The sequence below is a fragment of the Jaculus jaculus genome, chromosome 1, assembly GCF_020740685.1.
Source record: "Jaculus jaculus isolate mJacJac1 chromosome 1, mJacJac1.mat.Y.cur, whole genome shotgun sequence".
NCBI lineage: Eukaryota > Metazoa > Chordata > Mammalia > Rodentia > Dipodidae > Jaculus > Jaculus jaculus.
Genome location: NC_059102.1, coordinates 42,257,854 through 42,275,701, shown reverse-complemented (window position 1 = coordinate 42,275,701; position 17,848 = coordinate 42,257,854).

Genomic DNA, 17,848 nt, shown 5'->3' with positions numbered 1-17,848 from the left:
ACTTCCTTGAGTCAGTGTCTCCCCCTCAACTCAGAAGTGTTGATTTTAGTCAGCAAGCCCCAGCAATTCTGTAGTTTCTCTCTGCTGTGAAGAAGATTAAGAAATTCTTAGAAATGAAATCTACCAAAACTGATGGGATACAGTGACAGCAGTCTTAAGAGAGAAGCTTAGAGCTACCTGTAAGCACCATCATTAAAATATCAGATCTCAGGCTGGAGAGATGGTATTGCAGTCCGGTTCACATTGCTGGTAGAAATCACCCAACCAAGAGTAGCTTCTGGGAAAAAAAGAGATTTATTTTGGCTTACAGGCTCAAGGGGAAGCTCCACGATGGCAGGGGAAAACGATGGCATGAACAGAGGGTGGACATCACCCCCTGGCCAACAGAAGGTGGACCACAGCAACAGGAGGGTGTGCCCAACACTGGCAAGGGGAAACTGGCTTTAATACCCATACGCCCGCCCCCAACAATACACTCCCTCCAGGAGGCATTAATTCCCAAATCTCCATCAGCTGGGAACCTAGCATTCAGAACACCTAAGTTTATGGGGGACACCTGAATCAAACCACCACATTCCGCCCCTGACCCCCATAAACTGATAATCATACATGATGTAAAATGCAATGCATTCATCTCATTTTAAAAGTCCCAGTAGTTTTTAATCAATCCCAATGATGTTCATACATCCCCATAGTCCAAGATCTTTTAACTGAGCCATAATACCAAAAAATAACCTCAAAAAACCCATAATGGCACAGAATAAATATTCACACTGCAATAGATGGCATTGGGCATAGCAAATAAACATTCAACAATACAAGATTTAAACAACCAGGGCAAATATCAAACTGTAGCTTCAAGTCCAACAACTCTAGCCAGTGACAAATCTCCAATTCTGATAATTCTAACCAGCAACAAGTCTCTGGCATTCCTATTCCACCCCTCCAGCTAGGCTACTCACAGTCCTGGAAAACTTCATCGGGGCCAGCAGCTCCTTGGCAGCTATCTCATGGTCCCAGCATCTCCACTGGGTCTCCACTGCAAGCCACGGTTCATCCTCATGGTCCCATGGGGTCTCTATGCAGGCAACCAGCAAACCCGCTTCAAACTGCCCATGGCCATTTCCAAAACACAAGACCGTGTTGCAAACTCAATGACCCTCTTTCCAGCATTTCTTATACTCCACGATACCAGGTAGGGTGCAAATTTGTTAATCCACAGGGGAATAAAGCAGACTTTGAAGAACAGGACACTCCTTGAGCACTCAGGCCCCTTCAAAAGAGTCTACATTCTTGTTGCCCCATTGCAGGTCAGCTAGCCCAGTCTTAAAGATTGTAATCTCTCAGTTGCAGCTGAACGGGCAGCAGTTCACCCAAAGATTTTCTGTGCCATATCCCTCTGCACACACCAGTTCATTTCTACGCAAAGCAACCCTGCACAGCTTCTCAGGACATGGGCATAAGAGCAAGCTTCTCACACAAACTGCTAGCCCAGTCCAGGCAAAGCTGTTTCTCACCCTCATAAGCCAAACCTCACAGTCCATAGTTCTTACTGCCTTCAGGTCTTGCAGCTCAGACCAGAACAGTCTATCAAGCTATACTTACAGCACTGCAAGGCATCTCTTAGGCCAAGGTTTCAAATCCTTCCACATTCCTCTTGAAAACCAGCTCCAAAAGGCCGAAGCCACACAGTCAGATGTCTAGCAGCAATCCCACTCCTCGGTACCACTTTACTGTTGCAGTCCGGTTCACATTGCTGGTAGAAATCACCCACCCAAGAGAAGCTTCTGGGAAAAAGAGATTTATTTTGGCTTACAGGCTCGAGGGGAAGCTCCATGATGGCAGGGGAAAACGATGGCATGAGCAGAGGGTGGATATCACCCCCTGGCCAACAGAAGGTAGACCACAGCAACAGGAGAGTGTGTCAAACACTGGCAAGGGGAAACTGGCTTTAATATCCATAAGCCCGCCCCCAATAATACACTCCCTCCAGGAGGCATTAATTCCCAAATCTCCATCAGCTGGAACCTAGCATTCAGAACACCTAAGTTTATGGGGGACACCTGAATCAAACCACCACAGATGGCTTAGTGATTAAGGCACATGCCTGCAAAGGCAAAGGACCCAGGTTCGACTCTCCAGGACCCATGTAAAGCCAGATGCACAAGGGGGTGCATGCATCTGGAGTTTGTTTGTGGTGGTTATAGGCCCTGGCACACCCATTCTCTCTCTTTTTCAAATAAACAAATAATGAAATCTTTAAAAATATCAGGCATTAAATAAAAAAAAAGAATTAAGATCAGGGCAGAAGTGAATGAAATGGAAACAATAGAATACAATGAATTGAAATGGAGTTGGTTATTTGAAAGAATAAGCAAGATTGATAAACCCTTTCCTAAACTAACCAAAAGAAAGAAGACTTTAATTACTAAAACTAGAGATGGAAATGGGGCCATTTCAACAGATACTATGAAATTCAGGAAAAAGACATACTTTAAGAACATTTTACTCAATTATAAAATCTGAAAGAAATGGATGAATTAAGAGAAGTATATGGTCTCCCCAAATTAGAACAACAGATAGCTTAAACATCTATAGCAAGCAATAAGATATAGCAATAAAAGTCTTCTGACTAAAAACAAGTCTGGGTTCAAGTGAATTTACTGCTGAATTCTACCAGATTTTCAAAGAACTAACCCCATGTGCCTTAAACTACTTCATAAATAATAAAAGAAGGAATAGCACCATTTTTTTTTACAAAGCCAGCACTATTCTGTGTCAAAACTGGATAAAAAGAAAACAAAAAATTATAGACTAATTTCCCTGATGAATATAGAGGCAAAAATCTCAAGAAAGCTCTTGCAATCAGAATAGAATACCTCAAGATCATCGTCCATCACGATCCAGTTGGCTTTATTCCAGAGAGGAGGGGATGGTTCCACATGTGCAAAGCAATAAATGTAGTGCATCACATAAGCAGACTGAAGGCCAGAAATGGCATGATCATTTATATTGATGCAGAAAAGGCTTCTGGCAAAATCCAACATCTGTTCATTATAAAAGTCCTAAAGAAGGGATATAGCATAACGAAGGTTATATACCACAAACCTATATCTAGCACCATACTGAGAAAAAAAAAAAGCAATATATTTTCACTAAGTTCAGGAAAAATCCAAGGGTGTCCCTTTTCTTCATGTTTATTTCATGTAGTTCTGGAAGACTTGGCTACAGCAACAAGACAAGCAAGTAAAAGGAAGGCAAATAGGAAGGAAAGAAGCCAAAATACACTTATTTGCTGATGATATGATTTTTTTTTTTATACATGAGAGGCCTTAAAGACTATCAGAAAACTCTTAGACTGATAGACTTTCAGTGAAGTGGCAGGTCATAAAGTTAACATACAAAAGTCTAAGCCTCTCTATGTATCAGTAATAGATAAGCCGAAGAAGAAATGAGGGAAGCACATCCACTCACAGTTGCCTCAAAAAAATCGAAGTGCCTAGGAATGAACCTAACCAGGGAGGTAAGCCACCTCCATGACGAGAACTTCAAAATGCTCATGAAGATACTACAAGATGCAAAGACCTCCCATGCTCATGGACTGGAATAACCATCTTGTGATGACAGCTAGGAAAGTGCATAAAAGCCAGGAAACCATAAAGGCATGGGGGAAGGGGCTTGCTTTAAGGGAGAAGGGCAGGGGGTGGGGTAATAAAACTTAAGTGGTGGTAGAGGTTAAAGCAGGAAGACGTGAGGCTGAGACAGTAGACGTGGGGACAGGGAGCAGGAAGATGGAGAGGAGGAGGAGGGAGGTTCAACCCAAACTAAGCACATGTAAGGAAACAGAAGTAAAAGAACTAAGGAGGGAGAAAATGGACCTTGGGAAAATGTCGCGAGAGTTGGATAATTTTCCTGTGACCCTTTCCTGGACTGTGCAGTGGCTTTTGTACCTTTATTATTAGTAGGTGACTTGGAGTAGGAAAAACTGTGGCCAGGATTATGTTACTAAAGCAAGAATCAGTAATGGTTGCCTTCAAGACCTGCAAATCCCCAAAGGGGCAGAGACAGGACCCTTTAACCTATTTTTTCATAGCAATCCACCTGCGCTTAGGACATATCTGTTTGGTTCTGGGGAAGGAGGCAATAGATTACACATCAGAAACTGCTAGAAGTTTAATACTTGCTCGTTCTCCACTACAACTCTGTAAAGTATTAGTATCAGAGGCAGCACCATTTTTCAGTGACGCAGCAGTTTGCCCAGGGTTACCACTAATGGATGGGAAAGAAAGCACGGCATGTATCAACTGAGGGGGCCCATTCTCCCTCATTACAGTGTTATTCCAAATCAACTCATGCTGGGGCTGCTGATTCTTCCTCTGCCCATTATGCCAGGAATGCTGGCATATGCCTGTAATCCCAGCACACAGGAGGCTGAGGCAGTAAGACTCTGTCTCCAAAACAAAAAAAAAAAAAAAGGAAGAGAGGTAGGTAAGAAAAGAAAAATAAAACAATAAAGGGGACTGAGATTTTTTTTTTAATTTTTCTTTATTTTATTTTAGAGAAAGAGAGAGAGTTCGTGTGCCAGGGCCTCAGCCACTGCAATCACACTCAAGATGCTTGTGCCACCTCATGGGCATATGTGACCTGATGCTTGCCTCACCTTTGTGCATCTGGCTATGTGGGATCTGGAGAGTAGAACATGGGTCCTTAGGCTTCACAGGCAAGCGCCTTAACTACTAAGCCATTTCTCCCGCCTGAGGGATGTTTTAGCAAGAAAGAGCACTTGCCTTGCAAGCATGAGGAACTGGAAGGTCTTGGTTCACCTTGAGTTCTAAGCCAGCACCCACTTAAAAGAGCTAGGGCTGGCCACCCACGCCTATAACCCTAGCCCTGTGGGGAGCAGAGGCTGGGAGAAGCTAGGGCATGCTGGTCAGCTAATCTGACTGAAATAGCAGCTCTATGTTCTGTGAGAAATCCCATCTCAAGGATAGAGGTGGATGAGCATCCAACAACCTCCTCTGGCATGTGCACTTGTAGAAGGGCACACACCTTTGCACACATGCGTATGCATAACTACACATACCACACTGCACATCTTATACACAGAAAAACAGCAAAAAAACTCAACATTTTTCATATGAATTAGTAAGTTTTGACAAAATATTTATTTATTCTTATTTTTTGTTTTTTCGAGGTAGGGTCTCACTCTAGCTCAGGCTGATCTGGAATTCATCTGTAGTCTCAGGGTGGCCTTGAACTCATAGCAATCCTCCTACCTCTGCTTCCCAAGTGCTAGGATTAAAGGCGTGCGCCACCATGCCCGGCTGTATATTTTTCTTTTTTTTTAAATTTTTTAAAAAATTTTTATTTATTTGAGAGCAACAGATAGAGAGAGAAAGAGGCAGATACAGAGAGAGAGGGAGAATGGGCCCACCAGGGCCTCCAGCCACTGCAAATGAACTCCAGACGCATGCGCCCCCTTGTGTATCTGGCTAACGTGGGTCCTGGGGAATTGAGCCTCGAACCGGGGTCCTTAGGCTTCACAGGCAAGCACTTAACTGCTAAGCCATCTCTCCAGCCCTATATTTATCTTATTAATTGTCAGCCAAGTGTAGACTCTTTCTGAAAGTTGCTATAAGCCTGTTCCTTTCCAGAATCCCTTCCTCCCAGAGCTAATCTATCAGCATATATTGGTTTTGCATATTCTTAAAACCTACATGGATGGAATTATGTATTTGTGTCATGCTTCTTAGTGTTTTGAGACTTCCATATTTTTTTAATATTTTATTTTTATTTATTTATTTGAGAGAGGGAAAGAGGCAGAGAGAGAAAAGGGCGTGCCAGGGCCTCCAGCCACTGCAAACGAACTCCAGATGCATGCACCACCTTGTGCATCTGGCTTACATGGGTCCTGAGAATTGAACCGAGGTCCTTTGGTTTGTAGGCAAACACCTTAACTGCTAGGCCATCTCTCCAGCCCCCCATATTTTTATATTTTATTTGTTTTTAAAATTAATTTTTTAAATTTTTTTGTTTATTTTTATGTATTTATTTGATAGCTACAGACAGAAAGAGGCAGAGAGAGAATGGGCACGCTAGAGCCTCCAGCCACTGCAGACGAACTCCAGATGCGTGTGCCCCCTTGTGCATCTGGCTAACGTGGGTCCTGGGGAATCAAGCCTCGAACCAGGGTCCTTAGGCTTCACAGGCAAGCGCTTAGCCACTAAACTATCTCTCCAGCCCTAAAATTAATTTTTAAGGTTAGCACAGAAAGTAATGGGTTTCATCATGGGATCTTCATGAATGTGTGTCACTATACTTTGTTCTCATGTCTTCCCCTCCCCCGCCACTTCTATACACCTTCCTTCTCTCTGACTATTCCCTTCCTTCCCCTGGTATTCCTGCCCTCTGCTTTCATGTCATGTATATCACTTAGTATCATGTATATCATTGCCCTCCTTCCCGTAAGATCTCTCTCTCACCTCTTGTGATGACCCTTCTAATTTCATGACATACACACACACACACACACACACACACACACACACATATAAATGCATATACACTCCACATTGCATGCACATGCAATTTGTTTTTAATAGTTCAATAATATTCCATTGTAAAGATACATCATAATTTTATTTATTTTCCATTATTTTGTTAATGGGAATTTGCATTTATTTTTATGATGTTGGGAGCAAACCCAGAGCCCTGACCATGCTATTCATGAGCTTTGTCACAGAGCTGCACCCCAAGTCTCTTATACAAATACTTATTGAGTCTATGTTTTCATTTCTATTAGAGAAATACTTAGGTTGGACCACAAGGTAGGTGACATTTATCTTTTTTGAAAACTATCCAGTAATATTTTCTAGTTAAAGAAATTCATTTCTCCATTACTTCCATGGCCAAGAAGCTGTGAAATGTCCCCACCACCTCATGTATTTGTGACTGAGTCTCACAATCATCCCCCAGCTGGTGACAGTTTGAGAGGCAGAGCCTTGCTGAGGAGGTGTGTTGCTTGGGACAAGCCTTAGAGTATTGTAGCCCAAGCCCCATTTGCCAGAGATAGCTCGTTCTTGCCGCTACCTTCAGCTGATGTGACAAGAGAGAGTGCCCAGCCTCTGCTCTGGCATGCTTTCTCTATCTAATGAAACTTTCCCTCCAAACTGTAATCCTGAAATAAATCCTTTCCTCCCCTAAGCTGCTTCTGGCTTGTTGTTTTGCCCCAACAAAGAGAGGTAACTACAACTGAATCCATGTAATGTCACAGCTGATAACTTCTGCAACAACTTGGCTATAAACACAGCAGTGTGTTCCACATAGGTGAAAAACCTTGGCCAGAGAGGCAACCACCTACTCCCCAGGGCAGGCCTTGTCCAGTTCTCTGTGGTTCATGTTACAGAAAGGGCACCAACTGTAAAGGCCACCTCCTCAGGGGCTTGTTGGATAACGACTTGGGCAAGCCAGCGGTGTCTGTTGGAGGCTAGGAATGACCACTCTCACTTAGAGAGGAGCAAGCAGCTCAGCTTTAGCCCACGTACTAGAACAATGAATGCAGTGTGGCTCACTTAACTTCCAGATTTTCCAAAAGAAATATGAATTTTTAAATTATGGACCCTCCTAGTTTTTCAACATTAAATACTAAGCTGCTTTAACAGTGTGACACCACATGTCCAGTTTGTGACCTTTGTTTGAAGCATCTGAATGGAACAAGAGAAAAAAGTCTCATTCTGCTTGGAAGGAAGTCAAGGAAAGTCCCAGGTCCCTGTTGGCTATCCTAGCTGAGGTTTCATGTGTTCAGTTCAATTAAACAGGTGCTGTGTGAGTGACACATTCACATGGACTTCCCTAACCCTTCCCTTCTACCTACCATCTGGCCGCTTTTAATGGACTATATTTCTTCGTCAGAGCTGGCTGGTGACCAACATTTCCTGGTTCCCTTCTCTTCCCCCAAGCCCGCACAGAGGTGAAGGTCAGGGTGAGGGGAGTAGATACATGATCATCTACTCCAGAGTCTTTGGTCCGGGGCATGTCCTTGCCCTTGGAGCCTCTTGGGAATGTTGACTTCTTGGCTACCACATCTCCATTAGAATTTCTTGGGGTGTGTATACTTACTAAACTATCAAACTCGCTGGGACATTACTGAAGACTGAAAGTCAGTCTATCCCTGACTTAATGACACAATATATCCTAGAGAGGTGGGTGACTGGAGAGGGAAGGAGCTGAGCTCTTCAAGGTAGTAGCTGTCAGAGCCCACAGCATCTTGGCTTGTGGGTCAGGATTCCAGCAAAATTCCCTTTTCTGTGGTCAACAGTACTTGGTTTTCCTAAGACAAGTCTAGGTTGGTTATAGGCCCCATTCTCATGTTTTCTTCTTTATGCCCAAGTGGACATTGAGGCTAATATTTTGACTTTGGATGGTTGAGGAGCAGATACCATGTTGGCATCCAAGTAGAGTCTTTTGCCTTCCCTTCTAGTGGTAACATCCAAACAAGGGTGCGGGTTAAGAGCAAGGGTTTACATAGAATGTGCCAAAAAGACAAAGTTCTGTGTGTCCCATGGTCCCAAAGAAGGAGCCCCTGGAGTGAATCAGATTCATATAGTGTCACCAAGCCAAACAACCAGAGGGTGTGAGCTGACATCTGACAATGGCCTGCATTTTCTTGCCCAGCAGGCCCAATATATTGACTTAACACCCCAAGACCAGCACATCTTTCTTTAGAACATTTGAGCAGATGTCATGGGTAAGTCCCCTGCTGTAGTGAGGCTCTGGAATGTCTTATAAAGGCTGACACATTAAAGGCTGTTCCTCAGAGCTGTGCAATTAGAAGGTGTGGAGACTTTAAAATTTTTATTTATTTATTTATTTTTATTTACTTGTTTGAGAGCAACAGACAGAGAAAGAGGGGGACAGAGAGAGAGAATGGGCACCCCAGGGCCTCCAGCCATTGCAAACAAACTCCAGACGCATGCGCCCCCTTGTGCATCTGGCTAACGTAGGTTCTGGGGAATCGAATCTTGAACCGGGGTCCTTAGGCTTTATAGGCAAGCGCTTAACCGCTAAGCCATCTCTCCAGACCCGGGGTAGAGACCATGGGGGGGTGCTTCAGATCATTGGGGGCATGCCCATGAAAGGGGCTGGGCAACCTTCGTCTTAGTTTTTGTTGGTGTGTGTGGTGCGTATGCATGGGTGTATGTGTGTGGGCACACATATGCAATAAGGAAGCTCCAGTGACTTCCTTAATGACTTTCTGCTTTATTATTTGAGACAGGGTCTTTCACTGAACCTGGAGCTGTTGATTCAGCTAGACTAGCCAGACTGCAAGCCCCAGCTATCTTCCTCTTTGCCTCTGCAGTGCTGGGCTTACGGGCATGTGCCACCATGCCCAGCTTTTACATGCATGCTGGGAATCCGAACTCAGGTCTTCATGCTTGTGCGGCAAACACTTTACTGATAAAGCCATCTCCCCATCCCTAGTCTTGGTCTTATTTCCCTTTTTTAAAACTTCTTGACCATGAAATGAGCAGTTTATTCTGACACATGCTTCCCAGCATGGTGCACTTGCCTTGCCACAGGCCCGGATGCAACAGGGCCCCGGAACCGTGGACCGACTCACCCCCCTGAAACTATGAGCCAGGAGGAAACAGCTGTCTTTATAAGTTGGTTTCAAGCATTTATGCTTGTTTGTTTATTCCCCCTTTCTCTCTTTCTCTCTTTGTGCATGAGCATGTGTGTGTGTGTGTGTATGTGTGTGCACACGCGTGTGTGTACATACCCTTGTGGTACCCCATATACTTGCCTGCCATGGGGGTCATTTGCTTGCAGAGTCCAGAGTGGAACCTCAGGTGAATGGCTCCATTGCTCTTCTCCCTGGTCATATTTTGAGCTGGAGCCTCTTAACTAATTCTGGAACTTGCTGGCTTAGAAGATTCTTGGGTCTCTACTCCCCTGTTGGAATGGGGTTACAGGTGTACAAGGCTATGCCCAGCTATTCTACATGGGCTCTGAAGATTTGAACTTGGGCCGTCTCAGGTCCCCTTGAATCCTCATGCTTGTAACCAGTAAGTCATCTCTCCAGCCCTCAGGGTTTTTTTTTTTTTTTTCTACTGACTGAAAACTGATGTTCATTTCCTAAAGAAATCTCAGCCGGGTGTGGTGGCGCACGCCTTTAATCCCAGCACTCGCGGGAGGCAGAGGTAGGAGAATCGCTGAGAGATCGAGCCCACCCTGAGACTACAGAGTGAATTTCAGGTCAGCCTGAGCCAGAGTGAGACCCTACCTTGAAAAACAAAACAAAAAAAAAAAACAAACAAACAAAAAAAAAACAAAAAAAAAAAGAAATCTCACCCATTTCAGAGAGTATGGAGTATGGAGCCCATCACGTGGTTTAAGCATTGTTTAACCCATCAGCAGCAGGCAAAGTGCTATGCAGCTCTAGAGAAGGGAAAAACTAGCATCTCTTATGCAGTCACCCCAAGGTTGAGAGAGGATTCACTTCCCAAAAGAGGCAATGGCTGATTTGTTTTCTCACATTTAAGGCAACACACTTAATTCGAGTATGACTCCTGGACTTGGGCTACAAGAGAATCACTAAGCAGAGCTTAAAGACGCTGTGACCTACATTACATTGTTGTCTCTTTCTCATCACAGAGTCTGAGGGGAAGGGCAGAGGTGTTGACCTAGATTCTCATATAGTGAGGGGAGTTTCCCATCCATAGCCTTGTAACTTGGTGTTGTGAGCCATGTAGCCTGGAAGATATACAAGGCAGACTTTGGAATGTTGAGCTATTAAAGGAGATAATAAATTGAAAGCTTTGAGGAAAAGGAAAAACTTAGAGCAAAGGCCAATTAGCTGTTTGATTCACAAATGCAGGTGGCACCCAGCCCATGCACAAATGGTGAAGGTGTGCCTTCACTCCATTTTCACAAAGTGGGAGTAAATGCCAGGGGAATGGAGAGCAGAGGACTAAGCCTTTCTGAGCATATTATTATCCATATAAATTTAGCAGTCTGCTAATTAGGTCTACATCTGTTCAATAAGTCTTGGCCATGTGTTGTGTATATGCTGCAGTAATCATTTCTTTTCTTGAAAGAATGAAACTTATGGAAATAATTCTGCTGATTACAGATGAAAAGGGAAGCGGTGGCATTTTGAATGTGAAATGTCCCCCATGGACTTATATATTTGAATACTTAGTCTCCAGGTGGTGGCACTGTGCGGGAAGGTTGTGGAATCTTTAGGAGGTGGAGCCTTACTGGAGGAAGTGTGTCACTGGGAGCTGGTCTTGAAGCTCTGAGGTCCAGCCCCACTTCCTCCCATGTCTGCTTCCTCTCTGCTGGTGTGAAGATGTGATCTGGCTGTCTGCTTCTGCCATGTTTTCTGCACATTGAAGGACTCTACCTTCTGGAACAGGAAGCTGAATGAAACCCTTTTCCTTCCATAGCAATGAGAAAGTAACTGATACAGAAGCACTTCCGGATTATTTTTAGTTTAGTATTTTATTTTTGTCTTTTTGGGGCAGTCTCACTCTAGCCCAGACTGACCAGGAACTCACTCTGTAGCCCAGGCTGGCCTCAAACTAATGGCAATCCTCCTATCTCAGTATCTTAAGTGTTGGGATTAAAGGTGTGACCCACCACAGCCAGCTGACATTTTTGAAGTTTCTTTTGTTTTGTATCTTTAGCAACATCAGGGAAGCTCAATTCCCTGGGATGAACTTGAACATATGAAACCACTGATGTAGTTTGAAATTCTAGTTCTAACCTTGTCCTCTCTAAGATTTAGTTTCCTCAGCTCCAAGACAGGGATGGTACTTTACCTCAGGGGCTGCAATGTTTGATATATTTTTAATTTTCTGGGTGAGGCTTCATATGTCGTGTTGACTGATTCTCATTGTAATGCTATATGGAAATTATATAATTGTTCCATTGTACAGATGTCTGGAGAACTTAGTGACTTAGAGAGAGTTAGTGTGTGAACCCGAATATGTTGGTATCTACAGACTGAACTGCTGAACTCTACATAACAGCATTCCTCCAGCATCCCAAAAAAAAGTACAGGAATCACATTGCAGGTGGAAAATACTGCCCAGGATTACTATTTGTTTTTAGCCATGATTCTAGTGTAGATGTGGGTGTAGTGGTGTGGTGGTTTGATTGTAAAATGTCCCTATGATTTCGGTTGATTGTGATTAAACCTCCTAGCCTTCTTGTCCCCGGTTGGTGGAGCCTTTGGGAGCTGGAGCCTTGCCGGATGAGGTGTGTTGCTGGGATGGGTGGCAGACCTTTGGGTTATTTGTGTAACCTACTGGGAATTCACAGCCAGCTCACTTTTGCTGCTCTTTCTGTAGTGCTGATGGATGGAGATACGAGCCAGTCACCATGCCTTCAACACCACAGTGAAGCTTCCTCTTGAAACTGTAATAACTTGCAATTAATCTTTTCCTTCCATCAGCTGCCTCTGGTCAGGTGTTTTCCTCCCAGCTATGAGAACGTAACTGCTACAAGTGGACAGAGGCCACAAGAGAAGAAAATGACATTACATTCCTCATCTTTAGTTGCAACCTGTATCAGGGCAAAGGCATTCAAACATAAGAAACTGAGAAGAATTATACCATCAAGATATTCGCAGATATTTTTAAAAACAGAGAAGCTGGGCGTGGTGGTGCACACTTTTAATCCCAGCACTGCGGAAGCAGAGGTAGGAGGATTGCTGTGAGTTCGAGGACACCCTGAGAATACAGAGTGAATTCCAGGTCAGCCTGGGCTACAGTGAGACCCTATCTCGAAAACAAAAGACAAGGAAAAAAAAAAACAAAAACCAGAAGCATGGACTCATGATCCCAATTTAAATAAGAATGTTTCTCAGTGTTAGGACTTTGGGCTGTCCATAATCCCGTTGCTCGGTCTCTTCCTCAAGCTCACATTTATGGCTGCTGCAGTTCCGATCACAATCTAATGAGACTTCCCCACCCCCAACCCACAAAGACGGATAACCAGGGTAATTAGTGAGCACTCCTTAATGTTTCTTTTTCTTTTAATGGAAAGTCCATTTACTACAAATGGGAATAGCTATGCAGAAAACCCCACAGCACAGGTTGCTTATGTCTCATTGATTACAATGAGATACGTGGGCTGGAGAGATGGCTTAGTGGTTAGGGAGCTTGCCTATGAAACCTAAGGATGCAGGTTCAACTCCCCAGGAGCCATGTAAGCCAGCTTCACAAGGTGATGCAAGTGCACATGGTCACGCATGCACTCAAGGCGGCACATGTGTCTGGAGTTCAATTGCAGTGGCTGGAGGCCTGTGTACAATTTTCTCTTTCTTATAAATAAATTTTTAAAAACGAATGAGATATGTAGTGTACTAGCATGGGTCAGGTAGCGAATAAGTCCTGAAATCTCAGTAGCTTACCACTTCCTCACTCACCTCCCAGTCTTGATGTGCCAGGGGCTCTCCATCCTGCACTTGTGCTGTTTAGAACATGCCTCCCAGATCACTGTGGCAGGGAAAGAGAGGAATGAAAGCGGTTTGCTGGTTCTGACACCCAGAATGGAAGGGACACATCTAGGCTCACATTCCAATTAATTAGAACTTGATCTCATGGCCCCACCTATTGCAAAGATGGCTGGGAAGAGCAGCCTGCTCCGGGCAGGACATGGCATGACGAACACATTGCATATGCCACATGGCCCCTCCAAGTCGTCACAGAATAAGAGGCCTGGGGATGGTTTCTGGGTGGGAATTCACCCATATTTTATGTCTACCTGCTCTGCCATCAGACCAGAAGTCTGGTGAAAAACATGACAAGGAAGAGTCCCCTCCACTGGGCTTCTGTGGCCTCTTTGCCTCCCTCTGCAGAGACCTTTTTTCTCCAGATTCTGGTCATCTTTCACTTGCTGCATCATCCTCCACCATCCCCCCAGAAGACTAAGTTTCTAATGGCCAGAGGCTGTGACCCCTCTTATTGCTCAGTCTGGCATGTGCTGGGTGCTCCACAGGCATTTGAAGAGCAAGTGAATGAGAGTGAGAGCCTTTAGAAACAATTATTTTAGCCCTTTGTGTCTAAGATTTGCTGGCTTTTTATCTTTAGGATTTCCAGTAGAATCATTGAGGAATGAGAAGCACTATTCACCCATTAAACAAACATGGTATAAAAGAGACTATAAAGAATGCAGCTGTAAATAGAGTCAATATTTGATAAATGATGTCAACCTAGGTAAAACATTTCCTTAAGGGAACTCACTTTTAGAGAACCACTTAAAGTACCTTAAAATGCCTGGCTTTGGGATGTTAACTGAAAGTGCTTCTTCAAGGCTGATTTTTAAAACTCCCTTTATGCCCCGAGGAAGTATTATAATGATGGTGGCTGAAACAAGGGGTAAAAAATATAGGGTAGTTTGAGATATTCTTTTCAAGGAATTTAAAGAAGTCTAGCAAGCAAGGTGTATTACCAGCAAGGATGGTCACCACCAATGTGACTGAAATAGATTGCGGATTAACTGTGGCAGGCACTTGACATTAGATACTGTGTGCACACACATGTATATACACATGTGTATACATATGTATATATGTAATAAGTATATCATAAAATGAGTTTTCCTAAATAATGAAAGTGTATCTTCTGCTAAACTGATGCAGAAAAAATATTTAGTGTTACATAAAATGATTGCAGTATTATTTATAAGCGAAAAGCAGATTGTGAAAGAGAATTATATTGTCCTAATTTTTAAGTTAGGAAACACACACTTGGCTGTTCATACAGAAGATAGGGGAAGAAAGAATACTAGAATGTTAATAATACACATTTCAGGATAGTAGGATTCTGAGTGGTCTTAATTTTGCTTGTTTATTTTTCTTCTATAAATTTTCAAGTTCCTTATTTTTATTTTTTTTTTATATTTACTTGAAAGAGAAAGAGGCAGTTAGAGAGATAGAGAGAGAATGGGCGCACCAGGGCTTCCAGCCACTGCAAACGAACTCCAGGCACGTGCGCCCCTTTGTGTATCTGGCTAACGTGGGTCCTGGGGAATCGAGCCTCAAACCAGGGTCCATAGGCCTCACAGGCAAGTGCTTAACTGCTAAGCCATCTCTCCAGCTCCTTATTTTTATTTTTATTTATTTATTTGTTTTGTTTTTCAAGCTAGGGTCTCACTGTAGCCCAGGCTGACCTGGAATTCACTATGTATTTCTCAAGGTGGCCTTGAACTCATGGCGATCCTCCTACCTCTGCCTCCCAAGTGCTGAGATTAAAGGTATGCACCATCATGCCTGGCTTCAAGTTCCTTATTGTTGAGATGCCTTTTAAAGGAAAATAAGAGAGGTAATTGGGGAAACATTGCCTATTTTAAGCTTATTTCATCAATCAAAACGGGAGGTGTGCGTAAGAGTGATATAGAACCTTATATTTGACTTTTCAAGGTGCTTTTTAATTGAAGTTCTAACTTGATTTCTCTGTCCAGTGAAGAAGATTGAGCAGAGCTATTCCTGTTCTGTAAATGGGACAAGTGAGGTCTAAGTGGCAAAGTTTGTTAGGCCAAGCCAGCTAGTTCTTGACAGCACCAGGACAAGCGTCAGATCTCCTGGCTGGTCATGACCTCAAGAGTCCGAGACTCAGAGGCCAGCCCTGGTTTGGATCAGAGGAATCTGCCTTCTTTCTTTTTAAGTTACTGGGCATTAGACAGAGGGCCTCACCCATGCTAGGCAAGCCCTGTATGCCAAGCACAGAGCATGTCACCAGCCCCAAGGAGTCAACTTTGTGTGCTGCTTCTACCGCTGGTGTGCCATCTGGCGCTTTAGCCCAGCCACGGTCCCCTGTCCTGTCTTTTGGTGTCAGCCCTGGGAGCCTGCTCTCCTCCATTTCCATCTGGACTTCAAATATGTGTGAGTCCAGCCTGACCAGCAGTTGCCTTGGGAATCCTGCCCGCAGTATCAGAGGAGTGCTTGTGAGCGGGCAGAAGGTCCTCAGAAACTGCTGGGACTTCACTTCCCCTAGGGGGAGGCTGGGCTGCCTGACACAAAGCCAATTCAGAAAAAAAAAAAGGGTCAGCAGACAAACAGCACTCCCAGACTAGTGTTGGGATACTTGGCCGGGTGCAGGGGTGTGCAAGACAGAGCTGCTTCTTTGTGCTTGTGAGGCAACTCATCTCTTTCCCCCACCTTCCCCTCCTTCCCTCCTTTCTGCTTCTCTCACGTTTACTTTTTGTTTGAGTTGAATTCCCATCATCTGTGGACAAGAGTTCCTGAAAAGTACATATTGCAGGTTTTTTTTATTTCACATAGAAAACGAGGGAACTAATTAATAATAATGGTCCCCTTACATAGGTTGCAGTGAGGCGGGCCCACATCAATTCACGTGCATGTCACAAACTAAGCGGTCAGGAAATGTAACCCATTAGCTCTAAGGGGCTAGAAAAAGAACTCAGAAAATATTTTCCTTTCTTCTCCAAAAGAACAAAAGAACTTCACACATAAAAATATAGGAAGAAATTCCTTTGGCGTGAGGCAGGAGAAAAGAGAAGGCACTGTGTCAATGAGTCCATCAGGGAGTTGAAATTCCAGAATTTATATGGCTTGGGAGTCACCAACCCACACATTTCTCACACACGTGCACATGCATAGACAGGCATGCACACAACCGCGTCATCTCAGGGTCCCTGTTAAATGTCAGGTGACGAGGGTTCCAAGGAAAGCTGAGCTGTTAGCAGTCAGTATAACAGCAGGAGCTGTGGCAGGGAGAGGAAGGGGAGGTGAACGCCGTTGGCAGGATAGAGAAGGCTGGTTTTGCAATGCAGTTTGGGGGAGAAAGAAAGTAAACTAGGGGAGAGTTAGCCTGGCCTCGGAGCCTTGTCCCTGCATTGGCTGTAGGAACAGCCTGCACTTGGGACATGCTCAGTGAAGACGGGTTGTTGGGCGACGTGTCAAGAGTCTGATGACGCCAAATCCCTCGAGGGCTCTGAGGCTGAGCAAGACGTTAGCACGTGAGCGCACACATGCGCTCAGAGAAGCATGCTTTGCTTGGGTTAAACAGAAAAGGACATTCTGTGGTTCGCAAATCTCCAATGGGGGCTAGAGAATTGGTCTTGAAGATGTCCCACACTGAAACAAGGTCTGAATGCTGGGGCTGCTCCCGTGCACACCCACTGTCGCCACTACAGAGCACACATGTTGTGCACACTTGCACTGATGGTGCTAGGCTCTGGCTGGAAGCTCCAAGGCTCTGCCCCAACCCTTCCCTGGGAACAGACTCTTTACACCCCCAGTTTCTTCGTTCCTCTCCTGCAAGGTCAGAGTTGGTCACAGTGTGTCTGGTTGGCTAAACTCTGCATGCAGGCCTTGCTTCAAGGGGCTGGAGAAGCCATCCTTGACCTTGGACCTTACAGAGCCATTTTAGGTGTAATATACACATTACAGACACATATCCATATTACACATGTGCGTGTGTGCATGGAATAGGCATCTGACCCATGTCTTGGGTCTCCTTTAAAAATATTATTTATTTATTGTAGTGGTTTGATTCAGGTGTCCCCCTTAAACTTAAAGGGAATAGAAAGTGAGGGAGGGGACTTAATAGGATGGAATTGTATATATGTAAGTAGAAGAACAGTTTAATGGGGGTGAAAAGGCCTAAGTGAGGTCAGGGGAAGAGATTGAGTAAAGGAAAGGTGGGGGGAGAGCTAATCAAAATCTAAGAGGATATAAATAAATCAAATAGAAACCTACTTTTTTTGGACAATGGAACACACAGGAGCCATAGATTGTTACTAGAAAATTTTCAGTGCCAGGAATGGGATACCTTCAAGTGAGTTGTTGGCCAGGGTGGTCCCTGATGCCTCCAAAACA